Source organism: Loxodonta africana, chromosome 17 (genome assembly GCF_030014295.1).
Source record: "Loxodonta africana isolate mLoxAfr1 chromosome 17, mLoxAfr1.hap2, whole genome shotgun sequence".
NCBI classification, from domain to species: Eukaryota; Metazoa; Chordata; class Mammalia; order Proboscidea; family Elephantidae; genus Loxodonta; species Loxodonta africana.
In genome coordinates this window covers 46707360-46727352 of record NC_087358.1, presented here as the reverse complement: position 1 = coordinate 46727352, position 19993 = coordinate 46707360, and positions in this window count along the sequence as shown.

Here is a 19993-nt window from a genome sequence, read left to right as displayed (position 1 = left end):
GTTCAAGGTAAAAGTGGAAAGTATGATGCCTAGGCTTTTTTTTTTTTTCCTGATTCCTAGGCCAGTTTTCTTGCCACATATTATAGTAGTCATATTGTTAAAAAATCAAATGCAAACTATTTCCCCATCAGTTTCATGAAGCTTGTTCAGTTGCATAAGTGCTGTGGTCAGTTCTAGAATGTGTAATGTCTTCTCAAGTGAGTATTAATTTTATATATATGTATATACACGTATACATACATACACACTCACACACACATATATATGCACACACTTGTATGTATTTATATGTTTTAGCATAACAAAAAAAAAAAAAAACTGAACGTTGTCGAGTCGACTCCAACTCATAGTGACCTTATAGGACAGAGTACAACTGCCCCATATGGTTTCCAAGGAGCACCTGATGGACTCGAATGGCCAATCTTTTGATAGCTCTTAACCACTACAAAATAGAAGTCTGTAAATTGTGCAATACAGCATAAAAACAACTTGTCAAATTATGGGCAAGGAAATACGTGCTTCCAGAAAATGGATTTGAAGGGAGGGGGACTTACTCTTCAACATAAAATATCAGGTAAAACAAGGATCAAATATATCAAACAAAGGTTTTCAGGCATTGTATGTAAGGCAACTTAGGATAATTATCCATAAGAACCCTACAATCCTTAGCTTTTAGCCTGGCATGGTTTACTGGCTCGACACACAAAGGGGAGCTTGAGTAGAGTCTGTGGTTTCCATAAAGTGAGGAAATGCAATGGAACCTGGAGTGGCCAGACAACTAGTATATTTGACAAGACAGAGTCCAGGAAAGGAAAGGCCTGGAAAGAAAATGAACCCAGGGATTCTACAAAGCTCTTCTCCTACCCTTGTTATTCAGTGGAGTACAAATCAGTCCATCTATTTGAGAAAAGTACCCCAGGTCAAGGATAGAACCACCCAAAACAAGGAGAGGAAAAAATATCTGGGTTATTCAAACAAGGCTGGAGATAGTTCAGAAGAATATTGCCTCAGTAGTGGGCCAAAATCATTCCTAAACTAAAGGCTACTCATATCTCACATAACAAACCAATAAAAAAAAAAAAAATCAGAAAAGATTGAACTGTTTTCAAATTACAACTAAGCCTGAGAATAATAATATTACAAGTGTCCAGCCCCAAAGTAGATATGTTCACAATATGAAGACCCAATACATGAATTACAAGACAAACATTCATCTATACCCAAAACAAGTAACTGTAACTAGATACTTGTGTTTTATGCATGGGTAAATAAACTTTTATGTTAAGATGAACTAGAGTAGTTCTATACCATATATTTTTTTAACAGTGCTAGAGCTCTTCATGATGTATCTAAAAAGGGATTCTACCTATTCTGACCTTGTTTTAGAGCCCTGGTGGCACAGTGGTGAAGAGCTATGGCTACTAACCAAAAGGTTGGTGGTTTGAATCCAGCAGCCGCTCCTTGGAAACCCTATAGGGCAGTTGTACTCTATTCTGCAGGGTCGCTAGGAGTCGGAATTGACTCCACCACAATGAGTTGTTTGGTTTGTTCACCTTGTTGTTGTTGTCTGCCATCAAGCCAATTCTGACACACAGCAACTCTACAGGACAGAGTAGAACTTTCCCATAGGGTTTCCGAGGCTGTTATCTTTACCAGAGAGGATTGTCAGGTCTTTTCTCCCGAGGAGCCACTGGTGAATTCTAATCCTTGGCCTTTTGGTTAGCAGCGGAACGCTTAACCATTGCATCACCAGGGTTTCTTATTTTGACCTAGTATGCCTAATTTTACCTGTCTTTCATACTGGAAATGACTTTTAAGTTTTTCCCTTAAAATCCTTGTAATAACTCTTTTGTTCGATGACATGCAACTGGTACTGAATTATTTATGCTTTAAAGCCTTCCTAAATTTCAATCTAAGACTCAATTTAACTTTTTACATTTAAATTTTGTAAGTGGCTTTAGATTACTAATGTGAATGTTTTAGAACTGTATATTGTCTAGATGGTAGTAGTTTCTTATTATTTGCAGATGTTTGAGACATAAAGGATGACATAATTCCATTTGTGAATTTACGTATCTGTTGAATTGAGATGTTGATTCTAATCCTAGAAATTTAATAATTATATTTTAAATGATCCCTTGATAATGATTGGAATCAAGGAAGAAATTAGCAATTATTTAGACCTGAATGCTAAACTAAGTTTTACTGTTTATAGGCATCCACTGGGAATCTGCAAGAATACTCATTAGGGTAAGGCTAATCAGCATTACATCAGGGAAATAGCCGAAGTACCAACTAAGGAGACAGTGTGAAAATAACCATAGCAATTAAAGAAACTAAACAAATAAGAGGGGTATAAGAAATGGTTTAATACACTAATGGTTACAGCTATAAAACAGTGAGTATAATGTAAGTTATTTTAAATGGATATGTGAAAAAGCTGTGCTGTAGCATGCTAAATCAATTAAAAGTGAAAGAAGATATGTTGAACGTCAGCAAGGGAATACTTGGATTATATATAAAACTTGAATATAAACTTACAGAAAAGTTCATCTTATTAAATCAATTGCAATGTCAGAGGCTGGCATCTTTATATTGTAGACTGAAGAAAAGGAGCTTATGAAAGTGTCCTCTACTCATTGAGTTATTAGTGTGATACCTTTCTTATTTAAAGCATTTTTTTTTTTAAGTCATTCTAACACATAATCTACAAAAATGATTACAAAAGAGCTGGAGTTAATGCACAAATCACTGATCTTAGGACAAAGTCAAATAATCGAATATCCTCTGTTATATCTGTTATGTGCACCAACTATTGAAATAATTAAAATAAATATTCTTTAACCAAACCTTCTAGAATCTGTTATCAGGAAGTTATAGTTTATCACATATCCACATTCAAATTTTATTACTAAAACCTTGAATAATGATCGTATTTTTTGAAATTGTGATTAATCACTTAAGTAGTACGTATGCTAATACGTATTTCATAAATATTTGAGAGCTTTATTATGCCCCATTTTTGATTAAGTAGTTCGATTGCTACGATCCAGCATCGTGATATATCCTATGCAGTTACTACGATTAATATATAGACCAGAAAGCTATGGGGCAGCTAATGCGTGGATGTTTATGCTGTGACTAATAAGCAAACACGAAACAAAAGCAAAAAAATATAAATAGGGACAATCAAGCATTTTAAATATAATTCCAAATCTACAGAAGTAAGGTGAGCCAGGTAATTTCACCATCATGACTTATCCACTTTTCAGATAATTTTCAGTGATCATACATATAACAACGTAGAAACGAAACAGTAGGATTTACTTTAGGACTCAGACTCTGAAGGAATTACTCTGCATGGATATTTATGCTACGATAATTCAGGTTTCTGTCTGACTCTACATGAAAAAGGACTCCACTCATTTGATTTGGCCTTGCGGAAGTATAAAACAATTATATTAAAGTTTTTTTTCTGATGTTATGTTGAAGTTATCACTTGTGTTGAATTCTTTGTTTAGCTTCTAGGAGTTTTCAGAATTCTAAACTGACAAAATATTTGTCATAATATTACATCATTTTATTACATATTAATACAAAGGCAGGAAAATACAGTTTTTTTTTTTTTTTTTCCCTTTTAAGAAGAAGCATATTGGTTTGGATGTGTATTTGGGCTTATGCTATCAGAATATTCAATATCTGATAAATAATAAAAGTATATGAAATATTAAAAAAGACATCCATTTTCTTTAAAAATCCAATTTAAATTGTTATCAAATTTTCTAGTTTAACCTTGCAAATTTTCATTTACTTAAATTAAGAAATATATTAAATGGATATTTTCTTTTTTAAATTCATTTATCAATAACATAAAATTTAAGATGATACTCCTATATTTATATTTAATATTAAATAAATATTTTGGATATATGTACTAATGTAGTATTATGGATATTTATTCAAATTCTAAAACATGAAATTTACATAAATAATAGAAAACTCTGATTTTAGTCTTTTTTTATCTGGAATTATTTACTGAACATGTTTCACTAGAGTTAGCCCTAAAATGCTATAGAATTTGACAGATGGTGAAAATTCTGTAAGAAATCTAGAATTTCTTCTTTAAATTCTTTCCACTGCCAAAACATCAATTAAAAATTTTTTTAAATTTTTATTAAGGGTGCATGAGCTTCCGTAACTGCATCACAATGAGATGGATTGTCATAGATATTTTCTCAGATTTCCCTAGGCACAATAGTTAACATAATCACTGTTTATACTTAGGGTGACACATATTTTAGGCATAATGTTATTCATATTTTCCAACTAGATTTCTATGAGCATAATTTATCTAATTATTCACACTTCTGGGTTTTAGAAATTGAGATACACGTAGTCCTTTTCTACAAGGGACTGGTAGACTAGTAGGGAGAAATAGATCCTAAATAAATTTTCATTATACCATCAAATTCACTTATTAAATGTTCTTACAGTGAGTTCTACAGTAGTACAAAGTAGAGGAATCAAATCCAATTTGGAAATATGCATTTCCTGTGAACACCTCATGTGAGATGATTCTTAAAATACTGTAATAGTTCAAAGATCATAAAAAATGGGTAAGAGTTATTTACATACAGAAACTGTGAGGCACATTTGAGAGAGAAAACCACGGTGGGATGGCCTGAGACGGCTTGGGGAAAGCAAGTTCTAAATATTACAAAAAAGAATGAGTGAAAAGAAATGAATATGATATATTATTTCATAGAGCAGATCACAAATGAGTTTAAATGCTAATCAGAAAAGTATATTGTTTTGTTTTTTAATTCTTGAACAACTTATTCTTTTTAAAAGTGGGTAAGTACTCTGAATCTAGATACAATATATTAGATGGAGACTGAAACAAGTAGGATAACTTGGATAAAACATATTCTCAAATACACCAGAGACCTATGGAAGTGCACAAGATTAGATGAACTAAAGTTCCAGAGAAAGGAGAGTCCTAATTAAGTGATATAAGATTATCAACTACAACCCCCATCTTTGAGGATGATTTTCGAGTCTAGGCTTAAGATAAGGAGTGGGCTTGACATAGGCAGAGGGACTCTTCATTTTTTTTTTTTTGATTGTACTTTAGATAAAGGCTTACAGAACAAACTAGCATCTCATTAAACAGTTAATAATATACAATTTTACGACATTGGTTAACAACCCTACCATATGTCAACACTCTCCCTTCTCTACCTTGAGTTTCGTATTACCAGGTTTCCTGTCCCCCAAAACCTGCAGCATTTTTTAGTTTTGTAGTCTTTAGTCTTGCGTGGCAGATTGAAATCTAGATAATTCTCAAATGTGTGGCTAATTTTTCTCAAGGATATTTTTTGGGGACTGGCAAGCAAATTGAAATCTCCCAGTTATATGGTTTTTAGGCAAAAAAAAATGTTACTAGGCAAGAGTCCTGCAGCAAACATGACAGATCTTGTGACATAACGTGTGAAATCAGAAGTAGGCTGTATGTAACTTAAGCAGCAACCAGGACTAAATCAGGTGATCAGTCTTTCATCCTATCATCCTGATGGGGAATAGGGTGAATAGTCCCTAAGTGAAAAAAGCATCAAATTCAGTATCTATGGTACTTTTCATAAACAATGTCCAGCGTATAACAGAAACAAGGTGGAAAAAGGAGCATCAAAGTATGAATGATATTGATTTAGTTCTCTAGGGCTGCAATAACAAAATACAACAAAGATGATGGCTTTGAGGAACAGAAATTTATTTTCAGAGTTCTGGAGGCTGGAAATACAAATTCAGGGTGTCAGCAGGACCATGCTTTTTCTCTGGTCTTTCTAGGTGAAGATCCTTTCTTGTACACTTTAGCTCCTAGTAGCCCCAGGTATTTCTTGGCATTCCTTGGCTTGTAGATATGGCACATAGCATCTTTCTACCCCTTTTTGACCCTATCTCTTGGTCTGTTCTACCTTTCTATAAAAAACCACTCAGAAGAGATTAGGGCCCACTCTACTCCAGTATGACATCATTAACAAATAACAAAAGAAAAAACCCATTTCCTCAAATTAATCACATTCACACGCGCCTTGGTCATCTAGTGTTGCTGTAACAGAAATACCACAAGTGGATGGCTTTAACAAAGAGAAATTTATTTCCTCACAGTAAAGTAGGCTAAAAGTCCAAAATCAAGGCATCAGCTCCAGGGGAAGGCTTTCTCTCTCTGTGGCTCTGGAAGAAGGTCCTTGTCCTCAATCTTCTCATGGTTGAGATGCTTCTCAGGCTCAGGGACCCTGGGACCTAAAGGACCCTGGGATCTTTTATTTTTCTTAAGAGATAAAAGATAGTGTAGCCCACACTCCAGGGAAACTCTATTCGCATAGGATCAGGAAGGTGACCTGAGTAAGGGTGATGTTACAATCCTACCCTAATCCTCTTAATATAAAATTACAATCACAAAACGGAGGACAACCACACAATATTGGGAATCATGGCCTAACCAAGTTGATACACACGTTTTTGGGGAGACATAATTCAATCAGTGACAACAGGTATCAGAGATTAGTATTTACATAATTCATAATATTCCTCCTTCTGCCTTCTCAAAATCTATGTTCTTCCCATGTGCAAAATACATTTACCACATCACAGCGCCCCCAAAGGCCTTAACCTATTCCAGCATAAACTCTAAGTGCAAAAATCTTATCTTCTAAATCATATATAGAAAATTAGAAAAAATTGGAAATTAATTAGCAAATATCTAAATAAATCTTTAATCAAAGAAGTTAAGTAAAAATGTTTCAAATTGTTAGGAACATGCACATTTAGGATTGTTATATCTTATTTGTTAATTGACCCTTTTATCACTGTGTAATATAACTGAGCACTGGTAGTTTTCCTTGATCTGAATTCTACTAATAACCACTCCAGCTTTCTTTTGCTTATTGTTTGTATGGTCTATATGTTTTTTTTTTACCATTTTGCTTTCAATTGCCTATTGAACATAACACATTAAGGGAGTTTCTTGTAGAAAAACAGGTTTCTATAGCATGTAGTTGGAACAAATTTTTTTTTCAATATAATGATCTCTCTTAAATTGTGTGTAAAGATCATTTATATTGAATGTAGTTATTTATATTAATATAGTTATTTGTATTACTCATATTATATTTGGAAACCCTGGTGGTATAATGGTTAAGAGCTATGGCTGCCAACCAAAAGGTCGGCAGTTCAAATCCACCAGGCACTCCTCGGAAACTGGATGGGGCAGTTCTACTCTGTCCTATAGGGTTGCTATGAGTAGGAATCTACTTGACAGCAATTTTTTTTTTATATATATATTACATTTAGCTGTATCATTTTAACATTGTTTTTTGTTTGTCCTCTCACTTTTTTGTTGTTGCTTTGTTACCCATTTTTGCCTATTTTAGAAGTTTTTGAATCTTTTTTATTTATATACTTAGTTTTAGATATGAAGGAGCCCTGATAGCACATTGGTTGTGTGTTTGGCTGCTAAAGGTCAGTGTTTTGAACCCACCAGCCACTCTGTGGGACAAATGTGGCAATCTGTTTCCATAAAGATTTCCATAAAGATTTACAGCCTTGGAAATCCTCTGGGATATTTCTACTCTGTCCTATAGGGTCACTATGAGTTGGCATCAACTCGACAGCAATGGGGTTTGGTTTTCTGGGTTTTGGGTTTTTAGATATATTTCATTATTTATTGTTTTATGTTGTATTTTTAGTTGTTGTTGAAAATAAAATAAACACACTTATGCTTTCCCATTCTCTTTAGAGTTAGTATTGTACCACACTGGAAACCTAGGTGGTGTAGTAGTTAAGAGCTACAACTGTTAACCAAAAGGATGGCAGTTCGAATGCACCAGGTGATTCTTGGAAACCATATGGGGCAGTTCTATTCTGTCGTATGGGGTCATTATGGGTCAGAATCAACTCGAAGGTAACGAGTTTGGTTTGGTTTTGTTTATTATACCACATCACAATTATAAAGTTCTTTTTACATATGTGTATTGCATCTCCATATATTGAAACCCAAATGAATAATTTCTTTTACAAGGATCAGCTCAAAACTGGTGAGGTGAAGGTTAAAAATGTCCAAAATGTCCAAATTTTTCAAGCTGCTGTACCATCATCTCTAACATCATCTTTAAGGTCTACTATCCATCTCTCCTCAATATTCTCCCTCCCATTTTTGGGTTCCCTAACTCACTGCGAAGTCTCACAGAGCTCATGAACCTTATAAAGGAAATGGCTCATGAAGTTATAGAGGCTAGTAAGTCCCAAATTCATAGGTCAGGCGTAGGCTTCTCCCAACCCACACGGCTGCAGGGGATAAAGAACCCAAATCAGCAGTTCAAACCACAGGCTGCTGATTCACAAGGCTGCAGAAGCTGGCGAATCAGGTCACAGGATGCCAGCCCAAGGGACTGTGGAGGCCGGGGAATCACAGAATTGGCAGGTAGACAGCAGACTTCTGGAGAGGTCAGTTGATCATGAACCAGACATAGAATCCAGATGCAGAGAGACAGCCTTACCAGAACACACACATACATCTAAGATACAGGCCATACCCCCAGGGAAGGGTGTAACTGTAGTAAGGGTGGGGCTTGAGTCATGCCTTCTTGCAAGGCTACAACCCAGGACACGCTTTATACCAATCATGCCTTACAGCATGTATTGGTCAGGACCTACACACATAAAATGAACAACCACACAATACTGGGAATCATGGCCTAGCCAAGTTTCCATACAACCCTAACCATGACAGGTTCCATATATTTTATTTACATAGTCCCACTCAATCATTGTGTGTGAGTAACAAAGACCAGGGCTGGGAGGGCTATATTAAGTAATTCGTTGCACTACAAAATCCCACACCCAAAAAAATTAGTTAAAAAAATTTCAAGAGTAAAACTCATTTTAGGAACTCGAAAAGAGCAAATTAGTTTATTATATTTTTCCAGTTATATACCATTTTTATTTATTTATTTTTTATTGTTTGTCAAAGTCCTAGTTTACTCAAGTTTAATTTCCCTTCAGTATAAAGAACTTCCTTTAACATTTTATTTTATTATTATTACTTTATTTTTTAGGGCAGTTCTCTTGAGATCTTAGTTTTCACTCCTCTGAAAATTACTTTAGTTCATGACCATTTCAGAAAGATAATTTGATATATATATATATACTGAAACTAGAATTTCCCACTCAAAGTTTATTTTGAATTTAAAATATCAATTCAATAAAAATATGGGAAAATAGTTTTGGGGTGAGAAATAATGATAACGTTCCACTTCTTTATATTTTTGTTATTTAAAATTATCATTTACATTATAGACATCTGTAAGTTAAGCTGTAGCACTTGAAATAAATTAAGGACACAACAAAGCTTTTAGATCTAAAACCACATGACCTACTAAAACCTTAGAGGGAATCATTATTGTCTAATTAAATTTAATGGCTCAATCAATCATCCTTACTTGACTATAGACAACAAATAACTCAAGAATGAAGGAAAACCTGAACCTATATTTAAGTAAAGAAAGTAATTTAACCCTGACTTCAGCTGATCAATCCTAGATTTTAAAGAAAAATGATAATAATTGGACTTTTAGTAATAAGCCTTTCATTGCCACTCTATTCAACTATAGTTATATGTTGAATGTTTGCTACTTCCATGGGATAAAATGTGTCTTATAAAAATAGAAACCTCATGAATCAAGGTATATGTTTGTAACGCTTACATAAACAAATTTTAACCACTCTTTCCGTATAATCAATAGCATATTTAATTCTACATGCAATTAACACATTATCATGTTCATTTCATGAGTAATTTTAATTTGAGGTAAGATATGTAAAATATCAATATCTATTTCAAGGAAATAAAACTCTAATAGTTGATAAATTTAATAATACAGGTCATTATAATTCTAGTGCATATATATAAATGAAATATTACTTTTTTATATTCATTTATAGTATTATAATCTAATAAGAATGCACTAATTTTTTTTTTAATATATATATGTGTATACAGTGAATCCTATGAGAGCTGGAACTTGAAGGAATTGCCTTATTTTTCTGGATCTCACAAGTTTTCCCCCTTTGACGTGGTGCTGTCTTACCATTTTTTATTGCCCTTTTTAGTGGAAAGTGTTTGTGTTTTCCTTCTCTGACAGGTTTCCACCTTACACAGTTTCTGGCATTCACAGGTTTTACTGTATATATTATTTTTGTCATATATAGACTTTAGCATTTATAAGGGATATATATATTTTTTGAATGCACATTAAATATTCATAATGCTTCAAAAGCATTAGGATATAATGTAAACTTCAAAAATGCTGATTATCCATTGTATTTAGAAATTATTAAAAATTTCAGTTACAGCTCCATGTGAAGGGAAACTGAAAATATATTACTAAATAGTATTTTGTGTAAAAGGAAAGTCATAAGAGAAATTATATACTACTTAAAAGTGAATCATGCCAACTATGTATCATAGGGATAAACTAAACTAGGGATAAAGTCATACTTAGAGAGAAACTTAAATTCTTAAAAATGTGTCTAAGTGTATCAATCATTGTCCGATATGAAGTCAGAAACTACACTAGCTTTCTAAACAGAGATAATAAACTATAAAGAATTACTAATTAGGCATACATTTATTTACCACATAACCAAATATACAAAACGAGAATGCTAAGGTATCACACTGGCAGCAGCTTCAGGAGGCAGCTACCACCATTAGAGCCGAAGGTTATTGGAAATATTACAATTTAGGTAATTAAAGGACAGGGGGTCTGGTGATGCTGAAACAGCCCTCGTAAATGGAGGCGTGCTGGTGTAGTGCTGGTGTCCTCAGCTTGGTGGACAGGCCCATGTGTGAAGAAGGACTATATTGCCCTGATGATGTGTATGCATTTCAGAGTAGAGTACAACGAAAATCGTTCTACACGTGTTGGAAAAACTGAAAAATTAATGTAGTTGTTACTTTGGAATAGAATCATTGCTACAAAGGTGGAGTGGTGTTGTTAAGGTGCCACTTGCAAGAACTATAAGCAGCCTGGAAGCCTACAAGAATGAGTCAGAATTTTCTCCTTCAGCTTTGCGTTCCCCTTCTAGTGTCTACTATTGGCAGAGCCTACAAGAGTACCAGCTGGCAAAAAAAAAAAAAAAAAAAAAAACCAGGATTTCACAGTCATAGCTCCAATATCATAAATGTAGAATAAACCAAACTCAAAACTGTTGCCATCAAGTCGATTCCAAATCATAGTGACAAGGTTTCCTAGGATTTGGTGAATTTGAAATGCTGACCTTGAAATGCAGAACAGAATTGCAAATTTTCATGAACTCCAGACTTTCTGGACCCATGGAGGCTGAATGTACCCCTGAAACTATGGCCCTCAGATGATCTTTAAAACTTAAACCAAAAATATCCCATAAAGTCTACCTGTATAGGATCAGGTGACAGCAGTAACTCGAAAGATCAGATAGAAAGCTTAGGAGGCAGTCAGTTTTTGTTAATGGGGGAGGAACAACTCAGAAAAGGAGGGTGACAATGGTAGCACAACTTGGAAAATGTAATCAATGTCACTGAATTGTTCCTACAGAAATTGTTGAATTGGTGTTTGTTCTGCTGTGTATATTCTCCACAACAACAAAACTTAGAAACAACATAAAACACAGAAAAAATAAAAATAAGCCCTTAAAGTTTTTAAGGACACCAATGAATATTTGTTTGAAAGACTAATGAGAAAAAGAAAACTTGATAAAATTTTAAAAAAATACCATAGTTCCCAAAACATAAATTATCAAATTTAACATAAAAAGAAATATTAACCTTAGAAAATCAAAATGGCAACATTCCCTTCTGCGTCCCCAAAACAAAAATCAAAGAAAAACTCATGCCTAAAGTGTTTTATGAGTTTTAGTAAATTTCATGGACAAACCTTAATCAATATGTATGAAAATAAAGAAAAAAACAAACAAAAAAGCCGAAGAAACCTTCCCAACTCTTTATTGGAAACAAGGATTATCTTAATACTCAAACTTGTTAAGTACAGTTTACAGAAATCAAAGGCATAATTTATTAATGAACATAAATGAGAAAATCTATATACAGGTCTGCATTGCTTAACATCTGCCTCCACATCTGTGGTCCCATAGGTTTTTATTTTTATTTTTTTTTTTTTAAAGAAAAGCAACTCTTCTTTTGTTTAGTATTTCTTCCTAGTGGTTTTAAAGACCCCCAAATCAGACTCTTGCAACACTGTACCACGGGTGGGATACTGGCATGGGAAGCAGAGGACACAGCTCCAGGCTTGGACTCTCGGCTTTGTCCAGTGGGCAGGCAGGCAGCAGACAGGCAGCGGGGGCTTCCAGGCCCGGCCTGATCCTGCTGTTCAGGCAGGAGGAACGGCAGACAGGGCTGGGTGCTTCGCTCCCTTCCCACTTGCTTCCTAGCACTCCAGCAGCGACAAGGACAACTGGAAGCGGGCTCTCATAAGGTTTTTTTTTTTTTTTTAATAGTTTTTATTGTGCTTTAAGTGAAAGTTTACAAATCAAGTCAGTCTGTCACATATAAACTTATATATACCTTACTACATACTTCCATTTACTCTCCCCCTAATGAGTCAGCCCGCTCCCTCCTTCCAGTCTCTCCTTTTGTGACCCTTTTGCCAGTTTCTAACCCCCTCTACCCTCTCATCTCCCCTCCAGACAGGAGATGTCAACATAGTCTCGAGTGTCCTCTTGATGCAAGTAGCTCACTCCTCATCAGCCTCTCTCTCCAACCCATTGTCCAGTCCAATCCCTGTCTGAAGAGTTGGTTTCGGGAATGGTTCCTGTCCTGGGCAAACAAGGTTTGGAGACCATGACGGCTGGGATTCTTCTAGTCTTAGTCAGACCATTAGGTCTGGTCTTTTCATGAGAATTTGGGGTCTGCATCTCACTGTTCTCCAGCTCCCTCAGGGGTACTGTGCTGTGCTCCCTGTCAGGGCAGTCATTGGTTGTGGCTGGGCACCATCTAGTTCTTCTGGTCTCAGGATGATGTAGTCTCTAGGCCATGTAGCCCTTTCTGTCTCTTGGGCTCATAATTACCTTGTGACCTTGGTGTTCTTCATTCTCCTTTGATCCAGGTGGGTTGAGACTCATTGATGCATCTTAGATGGCCACTTGCTAGCTTTTAAGACCCCAGAAGCCACACTTCAAAGTGGGATGCAGAATATTTTCTTAATAGAATTTATTTTAACAATTGACTTAAATGTCCCCTGAAGCCATAGTCCCAAACCCCTGCTCCTGCTCCACTGACATTTGAAGCTGTCAGTTTATTCGGGAAACTTCTTTGCTTTTGGTCCAGTCCAGTTGTGCTGACCGCCCCTGTAATAAGTGTTGTCCTTCCTTTCACCTAAAGTAGTTCTTATCTACTATCTAATCAGTAAATAACCCTCTCCCATCCTCCCTGCCTCCCTCCTCTCAGAACCACAAAGGATGTGTTCTTCTCAGTTTAAACTATTTCTTAAGATCTTCTAATAGTGGTCTTACACAATATTTGTCCTTTTGCTTCTGACTAATTTCACTCAGCACCAGGTTCCTCCATGTTATGAAATGTTTGACAGATTCGTCACTGTTCTTTATCGATGCATAGTATTCCATTGTGTGAATACACCATAATTTCTTTATCCATTTGTCTGTTGATGGACACCTTGGTTGCTTCCAGCTTTTTGCTATTGTAAACAGTGCTGCAATAAACACGGGACTGCATATATCTGTTCGTGTAAAGGCTCTTATTTCTCTAGGATATATTCCAAGGAGTGGTATTTCTGGTCATATGGTAGTTCTATTTCTAGCTTTTTAAGGAAACGCCAGATAGATTTCCAAAGTGGTTGTACCATTTTACATTCCCACCAGCAGTGTATAAGAGTTCCAATCTCTCCGCAGCCTCTCCAACATTTATTATTTTGTGTTTTTTGGATTAATGCCAGCCTTGTTGGAGTGAGATGGAATCTCATTATAGTTTTAATTTGCATTTCTCTAATGGCTAATGATCGAGAGCATTTCCTCATGTATCTGTTAGCCGCCTGGATATTTTCTTTAGTGAAGTGCGTGTTCATATCCTTTGCACAATTTTTAATTGGATTGTTTATCTTTTTGTGGTTGAGTTTTAGCATAATCATATAGATTTTAGAGATGAGGTGCTGGTCGGAGATGTCATAGCTGAAAATTCTTTCCCAGCCTGTAGGTGGTCTTTTTGCTCTTTTGGTGAAGTCTTTAGATGAGCATAGGTGTTTGATTTTTAGGAGCTCCCAGTTATCTGGTTTCTCTTTGTCATTTTTAGTAATGCTTTGTGTTCTGTTTATGCCTTGTATTAGGGCTCCCAACATTATCCCTATTTTTTCTTCCATGATCTTTATTGTTTTAGTCCTTATGTTTAGGTCTTTGATCCACTTGGAGTTAGTTTTTGTGCATGGTGTGAGAAATGGGTCCTGTTTCATTTTTTTGCAAATGGATATCCAGTTATGCCAGCACCATTTGTTAAAAAGACTATCTTTTCCCCAATTAACTGACCCTGGGCCTTTGTCAAACATCAGCTGCTCATATGTGGATGGATTTATATCTGGGTTTTCAATTTTGTTCCTTTGGTCTATGTGCCTGTTGTACGAGTACCAGGCTGTTTTGACTACTATAGCTGTATAATATGTTCTAAAGTCAGGTAGAGTGAGGCCTCCCACTTTCTTCTTTTTCAGAAATGCTTTACTTATCCAGGGCCTCTTTCCCTTCCATATAAACTTGGTGATTTGTTTCTCAGTCTCGTTAAAAAATGTCATTGGATGTTGGATCAGAAGTGCATTGTATATATAGATGGCTTTTGTTAGAATAGACATTTTTACTATGTTAAGTCTTCCTGTCCGTGAGCAAGGTATGTTTTTCCACTTACGTAGGTCCCTTTTAGTTTTTTGCAGTAGTACTTTGTAGTTTTCTTTGTTTAGGTCTTTTACATCTTTGGTAAGATTTATTCCTAAGTATTTTATCTTCTTGGAGGCTACTGTGAATGGTATTGATTTAGTGATTTCCTCTTCAATGTCCTTTTTGTTGATGTAGAGGAATCCAAGTGATTTTTGTTTGTTTATCTTGTAACCTGAAACTCTGCCGAACTCTTCTATTAGTTTCAGTAGTTTTCTTGAGGATTCCTTAGGGTTTTCTGTGTATAAGATTATATAAAGATTATGCCATCTGTAAATAGAGATACTTTTACTTCCTCCTTGCCAGTCCAGATGCCCTTTATTTCTTTGTCTAGCCTAATTGCTCTGGCTAGGACCTCCAACACGATGTTGAATAAGAGCAGTGATAAAGGGCATCCTTGTCTGGTTCCTGATTTCAAGGGAAATGCTTTCAGGCTCTCTCCATTTAGGATGATGTTGGCTGTTGGCTTTGTATAAATGCCCTTCACTATGTTGAGGAATTGTCCTTCAATTCCTATTTTGCTGAGAGTTTTTATCATGAATGCATGTTGGACTTTGTCAAATGCCTTTTCTGCATCAATTGATAAAATCATGTGGTTTTTGTTTTTTGTTTTATTTATATGGTGGATTATATTAACGATTTTTCTAATATTGAACCAACCCTTGCATACCAGGTATAAATCCCACTTGGTCATGGTGAATTATTTTTTCGATATGTTGTTGAATTCTATTGGCTAGAATTTTGTTGAGAATTTTTGGGATGTAGGTCTGTAATTTTCTTTTTTTTGTGGTGTTTTTACCTGGTTTTGGTATTAGGGATATGCTGGCTTCATAGAATGAGTTAGGTAGTATTCCATCCTTTTCTATGGTTTGGAATACCTTTAGTAGTAGTGGTATTAACTCTTCTCTGAAAGTTTAGTAGAACTCTGCAGTGAAGCTGTCCAGGCCAGGGATTTTTTGGGGCAGAGTTTTTTGATTACCTTTTCCATCTCTTTTTTCATTAAGGGCCTATTTAGTTGTTCTATTCTTGATCGTGTTAATTTAGGTAGGTAGTGTGTTTCTAGGAATTCATCCATTTCTTCTAGGTTTTTAAATTTGTTGGAGAACAATTTTTCATTGTTATCTGATATCATTCTTTTAATTTCAGTTGGATCTGTTGTGAAATGGCCCAACTCATTTCTTATTTGGGTTGTTTCCTTTCCTGTATTTCTTTAGTCAGTCTGGCCAATGGTTTATCAATTTTGTTAATTTTTTCAAAGAACCAGCTTTTGGCTTTGTTAATTCTTTCAATTGTTTTTCTGTTCTCTAATTCAAGTAATTCTGCTCTAATTTTTTTTAATTAACTTTTATTGAGCTTCAAGTGAACGTTTACAAATCAAGTCAGTCTGTCACATATAAGTTAATATACATCTTACTCCTTACTCCCACTTGCTCTCCCCCTAATGAGTCAGCCCTTCCAGTCTCTCCTTTCGTGAAAACTTTGGCAGGATCCAACTCTCTCTATCCTCCCATCCCCCCTCCAGACAGGAGATGCCAATACAGTCTCAAGTGTCCACCTGATATAATTAGCTCACTCTTCATCAGCATCTCTCTCCCACCCACTGTCCAGTCCCTTTCATGTCTGATGAATTGTCTTCGGGGATGGTTCCCATCCTGTGCCAATAGAAGGTTTGGGGGCCATGACTGCCGGGATTCCTCTAGTCACATCCAGGCCATTAAGTATGGTCTTTTTATGAGAATTTGGGGTCTGTATCCCACTTATCTCCTGCTCCCTCAGGGGTTCTCTATTGTGCTCCCTGTGAGGGCAGTCATCGATTGTGGCCGGGCACCAACTAATTCTTCTGTTCTCAGGATAATGTAGGTCTCTTGTTCATGTGGTCCTCTCTGTCTCTTGGGCTCTTAGTTGTCGTGTGACCTTGGTGTTCTTCATTCTCCTTTGCTCCAGGTGGGTTGAGACCAATTGATGCATCTTAGCTGGCCGCTTGTTAGCTTTTAGGACCCCAGACGCCACATTTCAAAGTGGGATGAAGAATGTTTTCATAATAGAATTATTTTGCCAATTGACTTAGAAGTCCCCTTAAACCATGGTTCCCAAACCCCCGCCCTAGCTCCGCTGACCTTTGAAGTATTCAGTTTATCCCGGAAACTTCTTTGCTTTTGGTCCAGTCCAATTGAGCTGACCTTCCATGTATTGAGTGTTGTCCTTCCCTTCACCTAAAGCAGTTCTTTTCAACTAATTAATCAGTAAAAAAAACCCTCTCCCTCCCTCCCTCCCTCCCCACCTCGTAACCACAAAAGTATGTGTTCTTCTCAGTTTATACTATTTCTCAAGATCTTATAATAGTGGTCTTACACAATATTTGTCCTTTTGTCTCTGACTGATTTCGCTCAGCATAATGCCTTCCAGGTTCCTCCATGTTATGCAATGTTTCAGAGATTCGTCACTGTTCTTTATCGATGCGTAGTATTCCATTGTGTGAATATACCACAATTTATTTACCCATTCATCCATTGATGGACACCTTGGTTGCTTCCAGCTTTTTGCTATTGTAAACAGAGCTGCAATAAACATGGGTGTGCATATATCTGTTTGTGTGAAGGCTCTTGTATCTCTAGGGTATATTCCTAGGAGTGGGATTTCTGGGTTGTATGGTAGTTCTATTTCTAACTGTTTAAGATAACGCCAGATAGATTTCCAAAGTGGTTGTACCATTTTACATTCCCACCAGCAGTGTATAAGAGTTCCAATCTCTCCGCAGCCTCTCCAACACTTATTGTTTTGTGTTTTTTGGATTAATGCCAGCCTTGTTGGAGTGAGATGGAATCTCATCGTAGTTTTAATCTGCATTTCTCTAATGGCTAATGATCAGGAGCATTTTCTCATGTATCTGTTAGCTGCCTGAATATCTTCTTTAGTGAAGTGTGTGTTCATATCCTTTGCCCACTTCTTGATTGGGTTGTTTGTCTTTTTGTGGTTGAGTTTTGACAGAATCATGTAGATTTTAGAGATCAGGCGCTGGTTGGAGATGTCATAACTGAAAATTCTTTTCCAGTCTGTAGGTGGTCTTTTTACTCTTTTGGTGAAGTCTTTAGATGAGCATAGGTGTTTGATTTTTAGGAGCTCCCAGTTATCGGGTTTCTCTTCATCATTTTTGGTAATGTTTTGTATTCTGTTTATGCCTTGTATTAGGGCTCCTAGGGTTGTCCCAATTTTTTCTTCCATGATCTTTATCGTTTTAGTCTTTATGTTTAGGTCTTTGATCCACTTGGAGTTAGTTTTTGTGCATGGTGTGAGAAATGGGTCCTGTTTCATTGTGTTGCAAATGGATATCCAGTTATGCCAGCACCATTGGTTAAAAAGAGTATCTTTTCCGCAATTAACTGACACTGGTCCTTTGTCAAACATCAGCTGCTCATACGTGGATGGATTTATATCTGGGTTCTCAATTCTGTTCCATTGGTCTATGTGCCTGTTGTTGTACCAGTACCAGGCTGTTTTGACTACTGTGGCTGTATAATAGCTTCTGAAATCAGGTAGAGTGAGGCCTCCCTCTTTCTTTTTCTTTTTCAGTATTGCTTTTTTTTTTTTTTTTTGCTTATCTGAGGCTTCTTTCCCTTCCATATGAAATTGGTGATTTGTTTCTCTATCACCTTAAAAAATGACATTGGAATTTGGATCGGAAGTGCATTGTATGTATAGATGGCTTTTGGTAGAATAGACATTTTTACTATGTTAGGTCTTCCTATCCATGAGCAAGGTATGTTTTTCCACTTAAGTATGTCCTTTTGAATTTCTTGTAGTAGAGCTTTGTAGTTTTCTTTGTATAGGTCTTTTACATCCTTGGTAAGATTTATTCCTAAGTATTTTATCTTCTTGGGGGCTACTGTGAATGGTATTGATTTGGTTATTTCCTCTTCGATGTTCTTTTTGTTGATGTAGAGGAATCCAAGTGATTTTTGTATGTTTATTTTATAACCTGAGACTCTGCCAAACTCTTCTATTAGTTTCAGTAGTTTTCTGGAGGACTCCTTAGGGTTTTCTGTGTATAATATCATGTCATCTGCAAATAGAGATAATTTTACTACCTCCTTGCCAATCCGGATACCCTTTATTTCTTTGTCTAGCCTAATTGCCCTGGCTAGGACTTCTAGCACGATGTTGAATAAGAGAGGTGATAAAGGGCATCCTTGTCTGGTTCCCGTTCTCAAGGGAAATGCTTTCAGGTTCTCTCCATTTAGAGTGACGTTGGCTGTTGGCTTTGCATAGATGCCCTTTATTATGTTGAGGAATTTTCCTTCAATTCCTATTTTGGTGAGAGTTTTTATCATGAATGGGTGTTGGACTTTGTCAAATGCCTTTTCTGCATCAATTGATAAGATCATGTGGTTTTTGTCTTTTGTTTTATTTATGTGGTGGATTACATTAATGGTTTTTCTAATATTAAACCAGCCTTGCATAACACAAAAAACAACAATTTTTTTTTTTTTTTATACCTGGTATAAATCCCACTTGATTGTGGTGAATTATTTTTTTGATATGTTGTTGAATTCTATTGGCTAGAATTTTGTTGAGGATTTTTGTATCTACGTTCATGAGGGATATAGGTCTGTAATTTTCTTTTTTTGTAATGTCTTTACCTGGTTTTGGTAGCAGGGAGATGGTGGCTTCATAGAATGAGTTGGGTAGTATTCCGTCATTTTCTATGCTTTGAAATACCTTCAGTAGTAGTGGTGTTAACTCTTCTTATCTTAAAGTTTGGTAGAACTCTGCTGTGAAGCTGTCCGGGCCAGGGCTTTTTTTTGTTGGGAGTTTTTTGATTACCGTTTCAATCTCTTTTTTTGTTATCGGTCTATTTAGTTGTTCTACTTCTGAATGTGTTAGTTTAGGTAGGTAGTGTTTTTCCAGGAATTCATCCATTTCTTCTAGGTTTTCAAATTTGTTAGAGTACAATTTGTCATAATAATCTAATATGATTCTTTTAATTTCAGTTGGTTCTGTTGTGATG